This window comes from Oryctolagus cuniculus, chromosome 14 (assembly GCF_051225735.1).
Source record: "Oryctolagus cuniculus isolate XC-2025 breed Fujian yellow rabbit chromosome 14, ASM5122573v1, whole genome shotgun sequence".
In the NCBI taxonomy this organism is placed as follows: domain Eukaryota; kingdom Metazoa; phylum Chordata; class Mammalia; order Lagomorpha; family Leporidae; genus Oryctolagus; species Oryctolagus cuniculus.
This window is the reverse complement of record NC_142880.1, coordinates 91,028,894-91,049,907: the sequence shown is the minus strand read 5'-3', so window position 1 is coordinate 91,049,907 and position 21,014 is coordinate 91,028,894. Positions and strand designations below refer to the sequence as shown.

At 52.9% G+C, this 21,014-nt stretch overlaps 1 protein-coding gene across 10 annotated transcripts in view; it reads right to left on the bottom strand.

The window, feature by feature from the left end:
• Nucleotides 1-21,014, bottom strand: part of SEMA5A (semaphorin 5A) — a 479,052-nt gene that overhangs the window by 386,446 nt on the left and 71,592 nt on the right. For 3 of the 10 annotated variants that reach the window (XM_089313288.1, XM_089313286.1, XM_089313291.1), the window contains exon 1: nucleotides 20,672-20,904. The exons of the other annotated variants lie outside the window; for them this stretch is intronic. The gene's annotated coding sequence lies outside the window, so the exon portion shown is untranslated. Of the gene's footprint in view, nucleotides 1-20,671; nucleotides 20,905-21,014 lie in introns of those variants that run through there. 10 annotated transcript variants of the gene reach the window in all.

The following is a 21,014-nucleotide window of genomic DNA, read 5'->3' as shown; positions in this document are numbered from 1 at the left end:
GTTACCTGTTAAAGGTCTGTTAAAAGAAGAAAGAAAGGGGTTGGGTGAGTTCTGAGGTTAGCCCACTGGGCATTGCCCAGGAAGAGGGAAACACACACCTGCTATCCAACAAACCCAGCAGGGGCACCAAACCCTCAGTGAGCAAGGCTGAGCCAAGCACAAAAGAGGGGGCAAGCGTGAAGAGGAGGGGGGCTCACAAGGAACCCAGGCAGAACAGCATGAAGAGGAAGAAATCTGGGCCAGTTCCCAGCCATGAACTCAGTAGACCCACATGAGTCTCCTTTCACCCAGTAGGCAACACAGGTAGGGCAAACCCACAGGAGCCAACCCAAAGTACACCCTGGGCAGTGTCGTGTCTGGGCCACCTGAGCCACCCGTGGGCATCGTGCTAGAGGACACACATGCTCCGAGCCCGGCCAACCACGTTGCACTTCGCAAGACAAAGTATGATGTTATCCTCTGGCTTAAACCTAGCACAGGCTCTGCAGTCAGTATGTTCTCTCCAGAGAGGGCAGACACAAAAGACTTGCAAATCCTTTGGAGAGCAGCCCTAGCGACCTCCGGATCTCTCACCAGCAGCAGGCACACCAAGGCCTCAAGCAAGGAAACACCTCCTTCTCCCCTCTCTGCAGGCAGGGGATTTGCTCTGGGGGTGGGGTCATGCCACGTACATGTCTGTTTCACCTGTTCTAGAGGACTTAGCACTAGGAATCCCTGGGTGTGTTGCAGAACCAAAAATGTAACTCCTTTCTATTTGTCATGCACTTGACATAAATTAGAGATAAAAATAAGAAGCCGGCTACTGCGCGGTGAAGCAGATGGCATCCCACCTTCCTGTAAATGTTGCTGTGTTTAGAGTGTTTACACAGGCAGGGGGATAACAAGGCTGTGTTTTTCACACTTGGCAATGAGTCACGTAATCCATTCCGGCACAAAGCGTACTGCAACCTCCTCCATGCGAGGGGGCAGCGCAGCCCGGATCCTATGGAAAAGCGGCCCGCACCAGCCCCCCCGGGTTACTCGGTGAGGCTCCACCCGCCCCGCCAAGCAAACTGGACGCTCTGAGCGGGAGGCCAGGCGAGTCCTGATCCAAGCCTGTTGGGGAAATGGATGCTCTTCAGACACCACCTTCATTTCCTTCATGACACGACCGCAAAAACTGAGCCCTGGAACAGCCACAGCGGAACTGGGACGGAAGTCCCTCATACAACTACATGCACAACCACCACGTGACCCAGCAATGGGCCGAGGTCCAAGGGAAAGGACACCAACAGGTCCAAGAGACACCTGCCTCCCAGCCACACTCACCACACCCCTGTTCACAGTCGCTGGATGGTGGAGTCAGCCTCGGTGCCCAACCTCAGACGAATGGACAAAGAGAACGTCCCGCAGGTGCACAAAGCAATACCACTGAGCTGCCCAGAAGAAAGAAATCCTGTGACGAGGGGCAACACGCATAGAACTGGGACAGGAAGAGAAATGCGCAGAGAAACACAACCAACAGACGTTGTCACTCGTGTCCAGTCTAAAAAGTTGGTCAGGGCAAGCGCTGTGGCGTAGGGGGTAAAGCCACCGCCTGCAGTGCCGGCATCCCATATGGGCCTGATTCAAGTCCCGGCTGCTCCACTTCCTATCCAGCTCTCTGCTATGGCCTGGGAAAGCAGTATTAGATGCCCCAAGTCCTTGGGCCCCTGCACCCACGTGGGAGACCCGGAAGAAGCTCTAGACTCCTGGCTTCAGATCGGCGGCCATCTGGGGAGTAAACCAGCAGATGGAAGACTGACTCTCACTCTCTCTCTCTCTCTCTCTTTCTCTCTGCCTCTCCTCATCTCTCTGTGTAACTCTGACCTTCAAATACATAAATAAATCTTTTTAAAAAAATTAAAAATAAGAAAGCTGGTCTTGGAGTGAGTGGCACAGTAGTTATTAGAGTCTGGGAAGACATGCGGTGGGGAGGGGGGGAGGGGATTAGTTAATTCGAAATAGCTAGATGAAAGGATTTCCAAAGGTCCCAACACAAAGAAACAATAAATGTTTGAGTGGGTGGATAGGCTAACTGTCCCGATTTGATCAATATACAGCATATATGTATTTCAAATGATCATAATGTTCCCTGGAAAAAAAGTACAACCATCCATCATTTGTCAATTAGAAACAAAGTCAGAGCAGAAACTTTATTCAACAGTGAACCCCCTACCTTTCCCCTCTCCCCAGCCTTGCTGAGATACACTGTGGACGTGATACAGCAAACTTGCGAGAGGAACCATGAAAAGTCTCGGGAAATTGCTGGGCTGACCGGCCACGAGAGGGGCCAGCATCAACCCCTAACTTCCTACGAGAGGGGCCAGCATCAACCCATAACTTCCTACGAGAGGGGCCAGCATCAACCCCTAACTTCCTACGAGAGGGGCCAGCATCAATCCCTAACTTCCTACGAGAGGGGCCAGCATCAATCCCTAACTTTCACACGCAGAAGCCCACACCATTGAACTCAATAGGAAGACACCGGGACCACCGTGAAACGCAGCCGTGTTTTACAAAATTATGTTCCATTATTTCCCACTGAAATAGTGCTCAGGACGCGGCCTGGCCCAAGGTACCCCCTGTGGAAGAGCCGGGCAGCACCCCAACAACAGGGCTCGGCTTGAGTCCGCTCTTCGCAAACTCTCTGGAAGGCGACTCCCCTGCTCCCTGGGTAGTCTGGCCAGCAGCGCTGGGTTTGCTTTCCCTTTTGATCTGATAAACCCTTGGGACAGTCACGCCCCTCGCTGTGGGAGGGGATCCTATTTATGAATCTAAATCCAGAACTCGGCAGCTCTTCACGTCTTGTCTTACGGGCTTGACCTCTTCATGGAAACCACTCATCCCCAAACCCGCACACCCCAGCACCCTGCTGCGATGTGCACGCCTCTCCACTGGGGCTGCTCTGTCAGCCCACCTCACCCTCTGCAGCTTCCTGCTCTGCCTCCCCTGGAAGGCAGGAGACACGTCCAGCTCAAGCTTGAACCCCGCAGGCCGGGCCTAAAGGAGCGAGCACGCCAAGAACCCCAGTGGATGAGAACCGCTCAATTCTATCTCAGGGTGGCTCAGAGTGCGCAGACCAGGGCGCGCCCACAAAACCAGCCACTAGCGGCTCAGATCCCGCTGGGCGTCCTCTCCTCCCATCCAGGCATCGACCAAAGTCAGCGAGAAATACCGAGAAAACCCAGGTGGACCCCGGAAGTTACCCGGTCGTCACCCAGGTCTGGAGCTCCCCTGGCACAGTGAGTATCCGGGTAAAGCTCTGTGACAGCCACTGTCCTGTCACTGAGTAGAGAGAACAGCAGCTGGCTGGCCCAGAGACCCTGGCCTTGCGTCCATCCCACCTCTGCTGAAGGGGAAATCCCCTCCCCGACCCCCGGCCCTCGGCAGGTTTCCAAGTCTCAGGAGCAGCTTTCCCTGCATCCGCGTGGGCCCAGGCCCCTTTTCTTAACCGGCCAGCAGCCCATCTATCCCGAGTCCCAACCTCTCACAGAAGCCCCCAGACACGCCTCCCTCCTCTGTTCTAATCCCTGAGAGTAACATCCGTGCGGATCCCACTGCAGGCTCCGTCGGGGGAACCAGCCTCCTCTGGTCTGGAGAAGCGCTCCAACCAGAGACGTCCCCAGGGAGAGCGCGGGCACAGTGTGAAAGGCAGAGAACAAGGCCAGTGCAGGGCCGTGGAGACCGGCAAGGAAACCATCTTCCCTTGGCACGCAAACATCAGCATGGCGGATCTCGTGCCCCACTGGTCACCCCTCAGGAAATCACGTTTCATCGCGAGCAGGCCAGCTGCTGGGTACCACTCAGCACCATCTCTGAATCGGTGATACTCAGATCCACGGGAGTAGAGTTCCTACACACAGCAGTTCTGCGGGCACTGATTAAGACAAAACCTTCACTTCTGCCTCCTGGGATCCCACTCTCCTCCTCCAAGGGCACCTGGGGCCTTCCCACATCTGTGCCCTGAAAACCCTTGGTCCTGGTCCAGCTGCTGCCCCACCCATCCACTCCCAAATTATGCCTCCCACTCGTCTCCCCGGGCAGCCGCAGAGAAAAGAAACGGGGGAAGAACTCCCTTCGCACTGTCCAGCTTTGTTCCACATGCCATTCTAGAAAACACGTAGGTGCTCTGGTGGGAACAGCAATGAAGTCATGACAAGATTCACCACGTCAAAAAACCTGAAAAGCTCTTTCGTTAATCCAGCTACAGGAAATCAGACCCGGATTCTAAATGGATATTTTAATCTGGACTGGCTGATGTGTTCCGCATGGTCAGTTCACACGGGCAAATCTCATCCGCCGCTTTGTGGGTCTACAGAACGGGGAAGGTGCAGAGCCCGACCTCAGAACCGAACCCCGAGTGCGACACAGAGGCTGTGTGGCTCTGGTGAGCAGCACGGGACAGCGATGCAGCGATCAAGTGAGACTGCAGCGGTCCAGGACCTGTCCTTGCTCCGAGAGTGTCTTTGCAAGCTGCATATACCGCTGCACCCAACTAGGACACGCCTGGCACCGCTCACTTCTCATCCGTCTCTTCCTTGCCCAGCACACGGCTTGTTGCAAAGACCCCAAGGCCGGCCACACAGCCACCACTTGATGCGATATACAGTGCCTGTCGACAGACGCAAACCAGCAGCACTGCTTCTGATCAGGCCGCTGGCGTGTTCCTGCTCTCCAGCACACGGGGGTCTTCTACCAGAAGCCCGCAGAACGCAAACCTGGGGCTGCTGCCACAGTGCGCTGGGTTAAGCCACTGTCTGTGACACCTGCACCCCACATCCAAGCAATCTGTTCAACTCCCAGCTGCTCTGCTTCCAGTCCGGCTTCTTCCCAAGCTGCCTAAGAAGACTGGACGGTGGCCCGAGTGCTTGCATCCCTGCCACCCACGTGGGAGACCCAGATGGAGTTCAAGACTCCTGGCCCAGCCCTGGCCGCTGTGGCCATCTGAGGAGTGACCAGCAGACCGAAGATCTCTTCACCTCTCTGTCATTCTGCCTTTCAAATAAATAAAATAAATCTTCTAACACGCAAATGGACCAACCATCCAGAAATGAGAAAGGGGAGGGCCAGAAATGGCCCAGGTTTCCTGAGCTCGCTCTGCCGTGAACCAGGACAACTTCCTCACTTGGCCGGGGAGCACGGCAGAAACTCTCCTGTGCAGACAAAGCACGTTTCCCCAGGCACCTGCGACCAGAAGTAACAGTGATGACTCTCCCGGAGAGGAGAAGACAGAAAAACGACTACTCCCGAAGGAAGCATGAACACGGGCCGGGTGTCAATGCTGTGTCTCTGGTGGACCAGGACGAACCCCATCCAAACACCAGGCTTCCCTCACCTTCTCCGCTAGCGTCCTTCCATCTGCCCCCCATACGGCTCAGCGTTGGCCTGCCAAGTCCCCTACAGCGCTGATAGACCTTTGGAGAAGAGACAGGCAGAGAAGTTGCAATGACAGGAGCTTTGCTCCCCGCAAGGATGTTCACTCACTCTGGAAACTGTCACTGCTCACGAGACATCTTCATTCTGAATGAACTCGCCAGAGGGAGCCTCCCCCCCACCTCCTCTTCTCCCTCCTCCTCCTCCTCCTCCACTCCAATTTGTTCTGACAGACACACGGCTGTCAAGGAAGGGCTCGCTTCCCAGAGTGAGACGCAACGCAGGAGCCACACAGCTGTCCCAGCTTTGTCAACAGAAGTCAGCCGCTCACGGGGAGGCTGCCGCGGGATCAGCCAGCGCTCCACAGCACTCGACAACACGGCCCCCGCAAGCAGAACGCACCCCATCTCAGGCACTTCCGGCCCGGCCCCTCGGTGCTCACTGGGACAGAGGCTGGCACTGTGCTTCCAAAGGAAGTTCAAGGCCAAGTTCAACTAAAAGCCCTGGTGGATTCCCACAAGTCGGGCTGCATTCTTTAACCCAGACAAAACTTTCTTTCGATTCTAGCCACACTCTCTCTAAACAGAATCCTAAAAGGAGAAAGCAGAGGAGCAGGGTTCAACAGTTTACCACCAGTGAGCCTGGTTTCCGCACCCAGTTGTTAGGGAAGACACCATTTATTACTCAAGCTGCAGGATCCCAGCTCTCCTCCTGGTCACTGCAGAAGCAATGAAGTGCAGGTGCCCTGAGGTCACAGAGGCAGGAGAGCTCCTGGTAGGTCCCCTGTAACTCACTAGCCCAGAAAGGGGGGGGGGGGATGTTGGCTGAGAGCCACTGCAGAGGGGGAAGTCCATCCAGGGATGCAATCCTCCGAAGCCCACACTGTTACAGACACGAAAGTCAGCTTCATTATTATCCCAAGTCTACGGGACTCGCGTAGGAAAGCAGAAAGGAGCCGACCCATCGGAGTCCACTAACTCCGAACACGGTTCTTTTACATGGGACCCGAGATACACAAAAGAAGAAAAGACGGTTGACCTGCTCATCCGCAGAGTCCACATTCGCAACTTCATTTACCAGCAGGAATTCTTCTGTAATCTGAAAATCAACCTTAGTGGGCCACTTCCCAGGCTTGCACAGACATGCATGGGACAGGAGGGAAACTGAGTCTCCCAGGGCACACACGCCCAGCTGAGGTCTAACAGGACAAGTCTCTGCTTTCCTGTCTCAGCTATCGGCGCCTGCATGGTCTCAGAAGCACTACCTTTCTTGTTCTTGTTGCTTCTGTTGGTGATTTCTCTGTTGACAACAGCCTTACGCACAGTGCTGGGATGCTGTCTCAGGCTTCTGAGGACAAGAAAGCTGTGTGGAGCCTTCCAAAGAAAATCCATGTATTCCACAAGCCTTGTTCAGGCATCAGTTACAGAGCAACTGGCCGTGAGTTCAATGTTAATTACCCAACAGTATGCATTGATCAACCAAGTGTCTTTGACAAAAAACGCACATTCAGAACAAGGTTGACAACAATGCTGTGTCAAGTTCACGGCACCCAGGAGCACCACTCAGCATTTGCGAATTCAGCACTTGCAGCGACTTTGCGAAGCAGAAGCACCATGGACAAGAAGCATGGCGGAGAACACCGAAGGGCAGGAGCAGCAGGTGTCCCCACTGGAGCCGGACAGCAAGACCACAGGACGGCGTAAACAGAGCGTGAACGACACAGCGGCATCACCAGCTACACTCAAGGAGCTCACGGGCCAGCATCAGAAACCGGACACACACCATGTCCCTCTGGAAGCAGAACCCTGGCCTGCAGCATGGCACAGAATTCACCCTGCCACCTGCAAGCCGGGGGTACCCCGGGCCTGGCCGTCTGCCACTAACCACCGTGGGCAGACCATTCTGGTGCTATCTTAGGTTGAAAACCAGACCTCTCAGAAACCAAAATCTGGACAATCTATGGGAGAGGGACGGGATGACAGGCTGGTGGCCAAGGTCACGGGCTGCATGGAGCCCCAGCTTCGGCTCTCATGACACCACGTGCACGGGAACATTGCCTTCTCATTGGGGGTGACTGCAGTCCACCTACTCCACTGTGCCCATTACACCTGGATAACACACTGCTGCCCAGGGCTACTGGCTTGTGGCTGCAAATGTGAACGCAGCTCCTATTTGCCCCTCTCACATATTCTCATCTAGGAAAGAGATGTCTTGCTTCCCGCGTGCACGGGGACAGAGGAGAAAACATTAAACTGGTGAAATTGAACGTAACAGCAAGTTCTGACTTTTCCAGTCTAGGATGGGCTTCTCTTCACTGAGCAAAGCGAAACAGCAAAGCAGGTTGCAAACGTCCCGGAATAAGCAGAGCCAAAGCTCTCGCTGTGTTGTTCCCGACGGCTTTCCAAACTTCTCCAGCCACATCCACCGCACCCCTCCCCCAGCCCACAGTAAATCTGCAGAAGTCTCACCACGCCCCTCTGGGAGGGAACTGGCTTTCTTTCTACATTTCCCTCATTATGAGGACAAAACACTGGTCTCTTTCTCCGCCTCCACTCTACATCGTCAGCTGTCAAAACAGAAAAATAAGACAGAGGGCTCGAGGCGTGCTCACATTAACAGGTTGCACGGGTAAAGGAACACACACGCAGCTTCCAAACCCAGCAAGAGCAGTGTCCATTGTGATCCGCAAAGTCCAAGTCGGTGGGCTCCGTACCCGCACTCACGAGAAGCAGGACCACTGGTAAGAGTAACAAACCCGAGAGCCGGACAGGAATCAAGTGCCAGTCTCCACGCCACCATCAGCAGCCGGGCTTCACCTGGCCCAGGCCCTGAGGCTACCATTTCTGCCACCTAACCACAGTTCTGCCAGGGTTCCCCGGTGAGTCAGCTCATCGCCTGAGGTTCTCTAGAGAAAGCATCATCACCATCACGACCAGGAGGCAGTGAACCACCAGGAATGGGCCGGGACAAGCTGCCTTGTCTCCAGAAAACATGAGAATTTAAAAATACGGTAACAGGGGTCAGCACTGTGGCGTAGCGGGTAAAGCCGCCACCTGCAGTACCAGCATCCCATGTGGGCGTCAGTTCAAGTCCCGGCTATTCCACTTCCCATCCAGCTCTCTGCTATGGCCTGGGAAAGCAGAAGATGACCCAAGTGCTTGGGCGCCTGCACACATGTGGGAGACCCGGAAGAAGCTCCTGGCTCCTGGCTTCAGATCGGCGAAGCTCCATCCGTTGCAGCCAACTGGGGAGTGAACCAGCGGATGGAAGACCTCTCTCTCTCTCTGCCTCTCCTCTCACTGTGTAACTCTAATTTTCAAAAAAATAAATAAATCTTTTAAAAAAATACAGTAACATTTTCCGTTGGACTGTTCAACTACAGTTGGCTCTAACTAACCCTGATTTCTTGGGGCACGGGCTGCTGAGAAAGCTTGTATATGGATGCAAGATAACCCGGAGCTTCAGTGAGACCCAGTGGCAGCAGGAAAGAGGACTCAAGCTACACTAAATTTCTGAACTGGAAAGCAGAGAAACAGCTGCTCTTTCCTTCAAACTTGCACAAGACCCCTGTTCAGGGAAGCAAGCAAGGGCCCGCACGAGACACGCCCTGAGGGCTGGAACACAGGGGCAGACAGAACCGCCCAGAAGAGGGGCCTAGAAAGAACCCCACCTCTGCCACCCACAGCAGGACCAGCTCCGTGCTCCAGGAAGGCAGGCAGTTAGGTCAGAGCATCCACTCTACGTAAAGGCAGTCTCTGCAGGTTCCCTGCGCAATCCCCACTCGCTGGCTTCATCTTTCAGGGGGCCCAAGCTCCCTGTCACACAGCTGGACAGCGGGCTGCTCCGTCCCCAGCCCAGGCGCACAGAGGAGCATCTATTACCGTCACACTCTGCATTCTGGGGAGTTCAATCTCTTTCCTGCACCTGGCTGCCAGCAATGGCTTCTGCGCAAACAGGCATCCGGGCTCCGGGTGCAGGTGAGGCCCAGCACTGGGCAGGGGAAGATGCTGGGGGCGCTTGGAAGCACAAGACAAAGCACAACAGGAGGAGGATGACCCTGAACCTTCGATGGCGTTGGAGGAGAAAGCGGAGACAAGCGGGAGAGGGGAAGAGCAAGGGGCGTTGCTGGGGGAGCAGGAGAGCAGAAGCGAGGACACCTGTGACTTCAGGCGCTGACACGAAGCAGACACAGCCATGGTGCCCGACTCCTGTCCCAACTGGACGCCAAACCACTTGGGGGCTGGAGGAGAGAGAGGTCTGAGCCGGGCCAGCTGCAATAACAAAGCAGACGGCTGGAACCACGACCGCCTTTAAAAATAAACACGGTGACTCAAGACCAGGGGGAGGACCCAGCCCCGAGAGGAGTTCAGCAAGCCCTGGGCCGCCCCCGACTCCGCTGTAAAACATGTTGGAAACTGCCATTCAACGAGGTGTGTCAATGACACTGCAGAGGCAGACCTCACCTAGAGAGACCAGGACCCCAGGGCCCCTCTGCACGGGCTGGGAGCACCTCGTCACCGGCACCCTCCCCCAGCCCGAGGACGCCTCCTCCAGAACAGGGCAACGCGCCCAGAGTCCAAACACTGCCACCCCGTGCACTGTGCGGCACAGACACGTCTGTCTGTCTGTCTGTCTGTCTGAACTTGACTGCGCTTCTTCCTCTGCGATACAGGGGTAACAGCAACCAGCTGACGTTTCAAATATACACAGGCCAAGCTCCTGGCTCAGAGCTGGTGCCCAACACATCTTCAATGTGAGGATTATTTAACAAAGTGGAATCGTTTCAGACCCCAACGGGTGAGGGCCGAGAGGACTGGAGTTCACTACTCCACGAGCTGTACAGACTACGACTGCAGGCCAGGGTAGGTAGCTGCACGCTGCTCTGGGCCATACGAGGGGCTCACACACTGACAGGACGCCGAGAACTGGGTCTGCGTGTGCCGGGAGACTCGTCACGGAGCCCTGAGTCCCGAGTCCCGGGAGACTCGTCACGGAGCCCTGAGTCCCGAGTCCCGGGAGACTCGTCACGGGAGCCCGAGTCCCGAGTCCCAGGTCTGCGTGTGCCAGGAGACTCGTCACGGAGCCCGAGTCCTGAGTCCCGGGTCTGCGTGTGCCGGGAGACTCGTCACGGGAGCCCGAGTCCCGAGTCCCAGGTCTGTGTGTGCCGGGAGACTCATCATGGGAGCCCTGAGTCCTGAGTCCCGGGTCTGCGTGTGCCGGGAGACTCGTCACGGGAGCCCTGAATCGCTGGGCAAGTCTGTGAGCAAGTGCGACATCAACACCCAGGGCACCCCTGGCAGGTGTGAGAAGCGGAGAGGCTCCTGCTCCGGAGGTTTGCGCAGGTGCATGGTCTGGGAAGCCATGTGCATCACGGACATCCCCTGGAGGTCCCACAGACAACGCTCAGCCCCAGGTAGGAGAATCTATTATATGCTGTACATAGGACACAAAGTTAATTGTTAAAATCCCATTTTTTTAAAATGTACTCATCATTCCATTGTACACTGTCTAATTTACGTGTTATTTGCCCATGAATGCATTGTTCAAAACTTAGATATGGAAAGCCAGGATTTATCCTAGTGGCTGGGATGCCAGAGTCCTATGTTGGTGTTCCTGGGTTCAATTTCTGACTCCAACTTCCTGCTACCACAGACTGAATTCAGTTCCCAGCTCCAGGCTCCATTACAGGCACCTGGGGAGTGAAGTGGCTGAAGGGAGCTTGCTGGCTTACTAGCTTGCTCTCTCTCCCTAACTAAATTTTAATTTGTTTTGCAAATAAGGCATGTGCCCTGGAAAGCTCAGATGCACCATGCTTCTGACATACTTGATGGTGGACAGCACAACTCCTGTGCACATCCTCTGCTGGAGGGCTGGGGTTGGGGGCAGGTCCATGACTTCTCCTACGCATAGAACCCAGCAAAGATGACGTGTGCGTCTGTGTCCGTGTGTGCGTGCATGTATGTGTGTGTGTAATTATATTATATGGCATACTCACCTTGCTGGGGTCTCTTTCTCCCTGGCTGGCTTTTGCAATCAAATGGATGTGAATGTCAACAAAGAAATTCACATGACAACAAAGTACCAGCAGCTTCTAAGAGTGTAAGGAGGCCTCCAGCAAAAAAAAATCAAGCCCTTATTCCCAAAACCAAACCAGTAGGTTTCCAACGGCCCAAGAGGACTCTGAAGCAGCTGCCGCCCCAGCCCCCATCAAGCGCCCTTGACTGCCAAGGCCCCAGTCTCGCCATGCGCAGACCTCCACCCCAGGAATGGTCAGGTCGCAAAGAGTGATCTGTAAGTCATCAAGTGTGTCGTCACATTTTTCCATATTAACAGACACCTGACACAGAGGAATAAATCTCAGTTGTTAAACGTGAAGGGACACAAATAATTTCATTTAAAATAAGTCAATGACCCAGTCTGTTATAATTTATAAATGTACATCTCAAATGCCAGGTTTTAGGGGCTGCTACTGTGGCGCAAAAGGTAAAGCTGCTGCTTACGGTGCCAGCATCCCATATGGGCACTGGTTCAAGTCCCGGCTGCCCCACTTCCGATCCAGCTCCCTGCTAATGGTCTGGGAAAGCAGCAGAAGATGGCCCAAGTCCTCAGGCCCCTGCACCCAAACAGGTGACCCGGAAGAAGCTTCTGACTCCAGGTTTCAGCCCGGCCCAGTCCCAGCCACTGGGACCATTGTGGGGTGAACCAGTGGATGAAAAAGATCTCTCTCTGTCTGTCTCTCCCTCTCTCTCTAACTCTGCCTTTCAAATAAATAAATAATCTTTTAAAATTCCTGATTTTCATAAGACTCTTCGTAATTACAACCCACAGTAGGCACTACAGGCAACACTCATGATTCTTCAGAGGCTCCAAGGACAGCGAATTCTTAATCAAATAAGGGAAACAATAAATTAACATTTGATCATGAATTACCACCCATGGAGATTTCATTTTTAAAACTGACATGTGAGGGAGTGGCCATTGCACCTGACCGTCAGCTGGTGGAAGAGACACCCACACCACGCATCAGAGTGCCTGGGTTTGAGTTCTGGCTCTTGCTTGTTTCCAGCTTCCGGTCCACATACACCCTGGGGGGCAGCAGGTGATGGCTCAAGTAGTTGGTTCCTGCTGCCCACACAGGAGACCTGAACTGGGTTCCTGACTCCTGGCTTCCACCTGACCTAGTCCCGGCTGATGTGGGCCTTTGGGGTGTACACCATCAGATGTCTCTCAAATTATAAAAATAAGACGCGTGATTACATAATACCACATAAACTACCATCAAAATTCATTTTTAATACTCTGATGGTTCATGGAAGCCACCCCTGAGAACACTTAACGTGTTTTGATTTGACCAACAGTATAAATGGAAAATCTGACCAGGCGTAAACAATGTAGTATTAAATTGATTGTCACGAGCAGCTCATGGGTTAAAACTATCACTGAACCCACAGGGATGAATGCTAATATTGCCACAAATGTGGACTTCATATTATTACACAGGACAAAACAATTTGAACAAAACAAAACATTTAAAGCAAGACATGACAGTGCGTTTCAGAAGACCCCCACAACATCAAAGTCTGTGTCGGGGCTAAAAGTATTGCTTTAAGCAAGGGCACTAACAGGAGAGCTCTGTGCCTTCCTCTGAGTTATGCTGTAATTTACAAATGCTCCACAAAATAGTCTATTTAAAACAGGGGGAAAAAAAGTTTATCAGTTATTGTAAACAGGACTGCTATGTTTAAATGCATTTTTTTCAACCTGCCAGCTATGAAAGACTCTCAAAAGGCATGAAACAAAGTATAACATGCTAGATGGCCCAGTAATAAACTTCGCTACTCACTCAAAGAAAATCATTTGCAATCACGTCTCCACTTGTTGAGGGAGAAAGAAAAATACTTTCCTCATTTTTGATAAGTTTATCAATCTGAAACTGAACTGAATGTTCCAAATTTTCGAGCTCCAAGACATTCAAGGATGGCTGCCTCATAAAATGCATTCTCCTTCTGTTATTGCTAGCATGTAACGCAATCGAATGAAAACAAGTACTATAGTCATATACAAGGCAAGTACTCAGGTCCTCAGAAGAAACAAGGATAACCTTATTTGTTGCTTTATGACTTCAAGTTGGGTAATTTGTTATCTTTTTTGTCCTTTTTTTAAAGTGTAAGCTGCTCTCTGGCTTTCTTCTTTTCCTCCGTTTGCTTCCTTGGTTTCCTGAAACCTCGCTAAGCGAGTACCGTTATCACTTCTCTTTGAACCTAACCCCAAGGACTACTGACAAAGCTGAATACAGACCAGCTCTCTGTCACTCCCATCTCTCATGAAGTGACCACCTCACGCTATTAGCATGGAGATGCCCTTGCACAGGAATGAGGTTCAAAGCTCACAGGTGAAGGTCACATAGGGCTGCGGTCTCAAAGTCCGGTCTCTCCAGACCTGGGCCCCCTCTCACAGCAGTGACAGGGACCTTTGGGAGTTACAGGGCCATGCCCAGAGGAGCTGGCTTGTTGCTCCCAGCCAGCAGGGACCCAGGAAAAGGTGCCACCACAAGCCTGCCCGGACACTGGGCCAGCTGGTCACTCCTGCTGTGACCCAGGCTGGAGTTTTATTCTAGCAGTCTGTATGGGCTCAGACAGGTCAAGAGTATTTTGGGAAAGCAGCAAAGTGGAAACGCCTAATTCCAGATATTATTTCAGACTTGGCTTTGTTCAACTCAAGGTCATATAATGAATGGTCACTAACCTGGAGAGGTTCTCTCTCAGTGGGAGAACCTGTGATTACCACTTAGGACGCCCACGCTGCCTTAGCTGACACCCAGTGGAAAGTTACAGCAGCAACAATCAGCAAGTCACACCTTACAGAATAAGGCAAAGTCTTTAATGAGAAACGAAAAATCTATTCTTATCTGCCAGACCATGGTGGCTCGATAGGAGAATGGAACCTCCCATCCTGTGTGCTCAGGAGGGACTTCCACTCTGAAAACCTGTAAGGTAGTCTTCCCAACCAGGAATTTGAGCACCAGAAATACAGGAATAAAATACCACCAGAGTTGTTAGCATTGTCCAACATATTTGCATTGTTATGATGGTTGCATAGCTACCTACAATCTTCACTTAAAAATTGAAATCTGATTAAGGCACAGCTACTTCGGACATCCGCACCCGTACTGCAATGTGTCGCTCCCCGTCTTCGTGGAGGAACGACACAGGACCCTGCGTTGTTCTTTCGTCTGCTCGGCCCTCCCCGGGTTTGCTGCTGGTTCTTCCCGGGTTGGCTACCGACCCTTCCACCTCCGTGGAAGGGCGGTTCCCCCTGCCACATTCCCCACTTCCGCGGGGGAGCAGCACACCTCCGGCCGGCTCTCTCGGGGGCTGCACAGGTGTTCCTCAGGTGTTCCCCTTAGATGTTCCTGGTGCATGTTGTCTCTCTCCTCCTTTATAGTCCTCTTCCGCCAATCCCAACTCGGCCGCCCACACGCCGAGTACGCTGCTCTCCTCCAATCAGGAGCAGGATCAGCTCCTGGAGGTCATCACTCAAGTTGGCAAGAGGCAGCTGCGTAGAAGCTGCTTTCTCCTCTCCCAGTGCCATATTGTGGGAGAGCAGATGCATAGAATAAGTCTTAATTCCAGTAACTTAGTCTAGTCCGAGTTGCTCCCCACAGCAATGCCTGGGTTCAAGTTCCGGCTCTGCTCCTGTTCCCAGCCTCCTGCTAATGCACAGCCTTCTAAGCAGCCGTGATGGCGCAAGCAGCTGGATCCTGCCATCCACACGGAAGACTCAGGATGAATATCTGGCCATTAACCTTGGCCTGGCCAAACCCCAGCTGTTGGGGGCACGTGGCAGTGAGCCAGAGGATGGAAGACGGCTCTGCCTCTCTGCCTGTTGGTTTTTTGTCAGTGAAGATTGCTAGGAACAACCTTAGCCTCTAGACTTTTTCTACCCTTGGTCTAGGAGCACCTGTATCCCAAATCTGGGCAAGATATTCATGAGTCTTCCCCAACCAACTCTTGAAAAACAGGATACACCTCGTATCTGAGCTCTCATAAAGACTCATATGGTAGAAAACGCAATTTGTTTTGAAAGAATTAAAGAAAACTCTTACTGGAAAAGATATTAAAAAAAAAAAAACAGAAAAGGGATTCTCAGATGGGAAGTCAGGACGGCACAACAAAAATGGTCACTGAACACAAAGAGGGAAGGATTTAGTGATGGAGAAATAAATGTGACATGCACTCACAGGGCTGTCAAAAAAATAAAGTCCTCCTCAGCCTCTCGGGGAGCGCAGGAAGTCAGAACAACATCACTAATAATTATTACCTTCTGAGCAAGTCAGTGCTTCATTTTTGCTTTTGTTTTAATTTTTCCTAACTTGGTTGCACTCACTCTTTAAAGGCAGTATCCTAGCCAGCACTGCGGCTCACTAGGCTAATCCTCCGCCTTGTGGCGCCGGCACACTGGGTTCTAGTCCCAGTCGGGGCGCTGGATTCTGTCCCGGTTGCCCCTCTTCCAGGCCAGCTCTCTGCTGTGGCCTGGGAGTGCAGTGGAGGATGGCCCAAGTGCTTGGGCCCTGCACCCCATGGGAGACCAGGATAAGCACCTGGCTCCTGCCATTGGATCAGCACCGTGCGCCAGCCAAAGCGCGCCAGCCGCGGGGGCCATTGGAGGGTGAACCAAAGGCAAAGGAAGACCTTTACTCTCTGTCTCTCTCACTGTCCACTCTGCCTGTCAAAAAATAAAAAATAAAAAAAATTAAAAAAAAAAGCAGGATCCTTTATCCTGCGCCTGAAATAAACACAGTAGTCTCAACAAAAATAAAAGAGCCAAAATATAAACCACGGGGGAAGAAAATAACAACCCTGCGGCTAAAAATGGATACTCTCATTTTGCTGCAAAATTATAGGTTCAGCAGGTGCTCCAAGCCACCACAACTTCCACTGCCAACGCGGCTTTCCTCTGTCCCAGAGGAGCTCACTCTACTGCAAGGAAGCTAAGTGACAGTCAGTGGCCAGACACACGTAATATCCTGGGAGCAGATGCCGAGACCACCAAAACTCTTCCAAACCTACAGAGGTAACCATCAAACCTAAACTGGAATCTGTTCCCCGTAGCTCTGTTTGAAAAGGAGTTCTCCCCACCACAAAGGGGTTTGTGTGTGTGTGTGTGTATAAGTATCTACAGCATTGCTACTGATTGGTAAGCTACACTGCAAAATAAAAATCTACGGGAGTGTGAAATCGGGATGCCACAGCAGGTGTGGGAAACTGCCTGTCAGCATCCCTGGTCCCTACCTGCTGGGCGCCAGCAGCACCTCACCCAACCCTGAACCATGACAACACAACTACCAGACAGGCTCCTAACACAGAGCCCCTGCGCTGGGTCCATAGGATGGTACCGACTTGCAAATGCAACCCCTGAAAAGCATAGGACAAATCTATTTGCTGCTCCGGAACTGCCTGGGAGACAAACAGTTAAAGGGGGACGGAGGGGGGCAACAGGAGCTCCAGTAGCATATAAAGAGGAAGTAGGCACACGAGCAAGCTTGCACCTGCTCGGCAGAGTTCATCAGAGAAACCTTAGAACTTCTCATGGTGTGTGCCTCTTTGTACTTCTCTACGGTTTTAACCGTGTGCCCTACTCAGGCACCCACTGAAACCATTTATAAAACAACTTTAATAACTTTTCCATGTGTGCAAAAGTAATGATTAATACAGTTTCCAGTAACACCAGGTGTGCTGCCGGTGTTGCGATGCAGTGGTTGGGCTAAGGCACCGCCTGCGAAGCCGGCATCGCAGATCAGAGCGGCAGACGAGTGCCAGCCACTCGACTTCCAACCCAGCTCCCCGCGAGTGAACCCGAGAAGGCCACAGAGGTTGGTCCAAGTGCTCGGGACCCTGCCACCCATGTGGGCAACCCGGATGGAGATCTGGGCACCTGGCTTTGGCCTGGCCAAGCCCTGACCATGGCAGCCATTCTGGGAGTAATCAGTGGATGGAAGATCTCTCTCTCTCTCTCTCTCTCTCCCCCTGTCTTTCAAATAAATAAAATAAATCTCCAATCTAAACGGGTGTTCTGTTCTGCTTTTTTTTTTCCAAATTAGATTAAAACGGGGTTTTCCAGCCCCCTTCAAAGCATCCATCAAAGGCCCAGATGCCAGCCCGCAGCAGCCTCGGCGCTGGCATTGAAGCCTTGACCACCACCACCTCCCGTGAGTGGACACAAGAAGACGTGAGTGAGAGCTGCCAGTGCCCGCGAATGCTTGCCGTGCTGCCCCCATCCCTGGAACTGGGTCCCAGGTGTCCCCTAAAACAAACACTGGCAGCACGTCCCACCCATGAGTACGCGGCCACCCATGACAGGAGGTCAGTGCATCAGTCCTGCACAGGTGGCCCAGGTGGGTGTCCACGTTGCATGAGCGTCCCAGCAACCCCCACACATGCCTGGCTGCACTGCCAGTCTCAGCTCGGGAGCCCCAGTCCCCTCATCCACAATGAGCTCTAAGCTTTCTGGAAGACGCCGTTTACTGTTTAGCTCCAGGCTCTGACTCCCGTCAGAATCTCCAAGCAAACACCCACATGCAGAGCCCAGCCCTGCCCAGGTTCCCCGAATGAGGATTTCTGGAAACAGCCCAAGAGTCACATTGTGCACTGTAACCCCGGGCCCTCCTGACAACGGCCTAAGAGTCATGTTGTACACAGTAACCCCGGGCCCTCCTGACAACGGCCCAAGAGTCATGGCGGCGCGCACAGTAACCCCGGGCCCTCCTGACAACGTTGCTTCTCTGAGTCAGCATTTGAGGAGGTCTTTAATTTGCAGGTTCAGCTCAGAATCTTACACAAAAGGCAAAGACTGTCCCAAGGGCTGACATTTAAGGACTTTCCCGAAAGAGACTCAACGTGTCCACCTCCAAACAGTTGTGAGAAACTTCTTTACCAAAAAGAAGGGTTGGAAGCACCCACTGTGTGTGCCAGCGCACACTTACTGGACTCAGTTACAGTCCCCTGGGCTGACTGCCAAGCAGGCATCTCATGACCCTGCACCACTCCACGTCCTTGAACAAAAAAACCAGCCATGGCCTGGAGTGACAAGGTGACAGGTGAGGTCAGAACAGGTTCTCACAGCAGGAAGAAGGGGCACGCACGATACTGAAATGCAGGGGCAAGCGCAGAGCTTCTGGGAGATTCTAGAGGCTGAAACATGGGGGACACTGGTGGGAATTCAGAGGAAAGTCGCAGGTTGGAAGGACAATGGTCACTGACCAAGAGGTCCCCAGATTCCCGCAGCTGCACTGAGCTTCAGTGTCCACCTCCGACATCCCTGTCTTCCAGCATTGGCTTCAGAAACCCTAATATCTGAAATCTTTTCTCTGCCCTTTACAGATGTAAATCTTCCCCCAACCTCAAGACAGAACCACACACTTCCATCTGTCTCAAGGACCTGGGAACCTCCTCTTTGAAATGTAACCATCAAGGAGGAAGGGGCTCCTCCCCTCCCAGGCTCTGGAGGAGGGCACGCCCTGACTCTGGTTAGCACAGACTAGCAAATACCGGAGGCCTGATCACATTCACCAGCCTGCCCACCAACATCCTCCAGCGGATTTCCACTCCACTCCCGCACTTACAACGCTCCTGATGGGGCCAGTGATGTGGTGTAGCAGGTAAAGCCACCACTTGCAACACAGGCAGCCCACATGAGCACAGTTCCAATTCCGGCTGCTCCACTTCTGATCCAGCTCCCTGCTAATGCACCTGGGAAAAGATGGCCCAAGTCCTTGGGCCCCTGCACCTGTGTGAGAGACCCAGAAGAAGCTCCTGGCTCCTGACTTTGGCCTGGCCCAGCTCTGGTCATTGGGGAATGAACCAGTGGATGGAAGATCTCTCTCTCTCTCTCTATCTGACTTCCAAATGAATAAACATTTTTTTAATGCGCTTCATTTCCATTGCAGTGACATGGAGCTCAGTATCTCATCCTCCCCTATAGCAACAGTCTTGCCCCGTCACTCTTGAGTGAAGTCTTCCTGTTTGATTCACCCAGTGCAAGTTTTTCGTTGACACTGTGGAAGAGATTTGCATATAAGTCTGTTTCTTACTTTCTCTCAAGTTAGGAGAGCTGGAGGTGCAAGGATTTGAGTGGAGACCAGTGTGGGGAACTAGGAAACAGGACTCAAAGAATACAAGTGAAACGAGTTACCAGGGCCAGCACTGTGGCATAGCGGGTAAAACTACCACCTGCAGTGCCGGCATCCCATATGGGCAACAGTTCGAGTCCCGGCTGCTCTACTTCCGATCCAGCTCTCTGCTGTGGCCTGGGAAAGCAGTAGAAGGTGGCCCAAGTGCTCGGACCCCTGCACCCACGTGGGAGACCTGGAAGAAGCTCCTGGCTCCTGGTTTCAGATCAGCACAGCTCCGGCCGTTGTGGCCATCTGGGGAGTGAACCAGTGGATGGAAGACCTCTCTCTGCCTCTCCTTTTCTAACTCTGACTTTCCAAATAAAAAAAAAAAAAAGGGCCCCTGAAGGAACTCTGCCTCACTCTATCAATCTTGACGAAGATGGAGAAAAAGGAACAGAATATTTAGTGGTGAGGGTTACTTATGAGACGGGATGTTGGACTAGCGGAGATGGCACTGGAACAAAGTGGAGTTTAGAATGATCCTGAGATTCGGAGCTTGGATTACTAGGGACGTCTACTTATGGAGAAAGATGGGGAAATCCAATCGCCCCAGAGTCCGCTCTTGTTGATATCAGCATTTACCACATGACTCAGAGCTGATGATCTGGGATGGGTTTCACCTGGTGGTGGGCTGACTATCCTCATCTGCCTCTTCCCACTCAGCCTGAAACAATCCACTCCCAAGGAGTATTTCTGACACTCTGCAAAGTCACTGCCCAAGGCGAGAATGCGTGTTCAGGGTGGGGTGTCTCCGCGTCATAGGAGGGGGCAGATGGGAGGGAAGAGGAGACAGGGGCTGGGTAAACAGAATACTGTCCTCATTCCCAGCAAAGACAAAAGGCCAACAAGCCGAGGCAGCCCCCCAAGCCACCATCCAAACCAACTTCCTTCCCCAGAGACAAAATCCCAGCCTTGTATCTCACATGCACTGGGCTCCCAGTGCCAGGAACTGCTCTGGGGCTGCCGGAGCACGGATCTCCCCAGGCTGTGACTCCAGCCACTCTCCATGTCCCTAGCTGGGGGCTCTGGGACGTGTGCCAGAAGATTCCCAGGTTCTTTTTGGCCATGCCGCCCGGAGGCCCTGCAGGCCTGGCCAGGAGGGTGTACCTGGAAGAAGTCTTTGTTTCCAGTAAGCATGGGTGGCTCTCCGCCTTGACAGAAGTGGGAAAATACGCCCAGGAGCCACTAAGCCAGAATCAAGCCGAGGCAGGCAGCCGCAGCTCTATGCCTGGAGGTGGGAGCCAGGGTGGGTGGAGGGTCTAGGCAAGCCCCAGCCGGCCCCGGCCCAGCGTGAGGCTGGCGTCCTGCCCGAGAGAAGCGGGTTCCTAATGAAGAATTACTAAATGCTACAAATAAGGGAAACCTGCAGATGAAAAGTTTCACAGCTTTATTAGTAACAGCGCCATTCAGGGCATGAAGACTTGCAAGTTCTTAGCTAATGTAGCTTCAT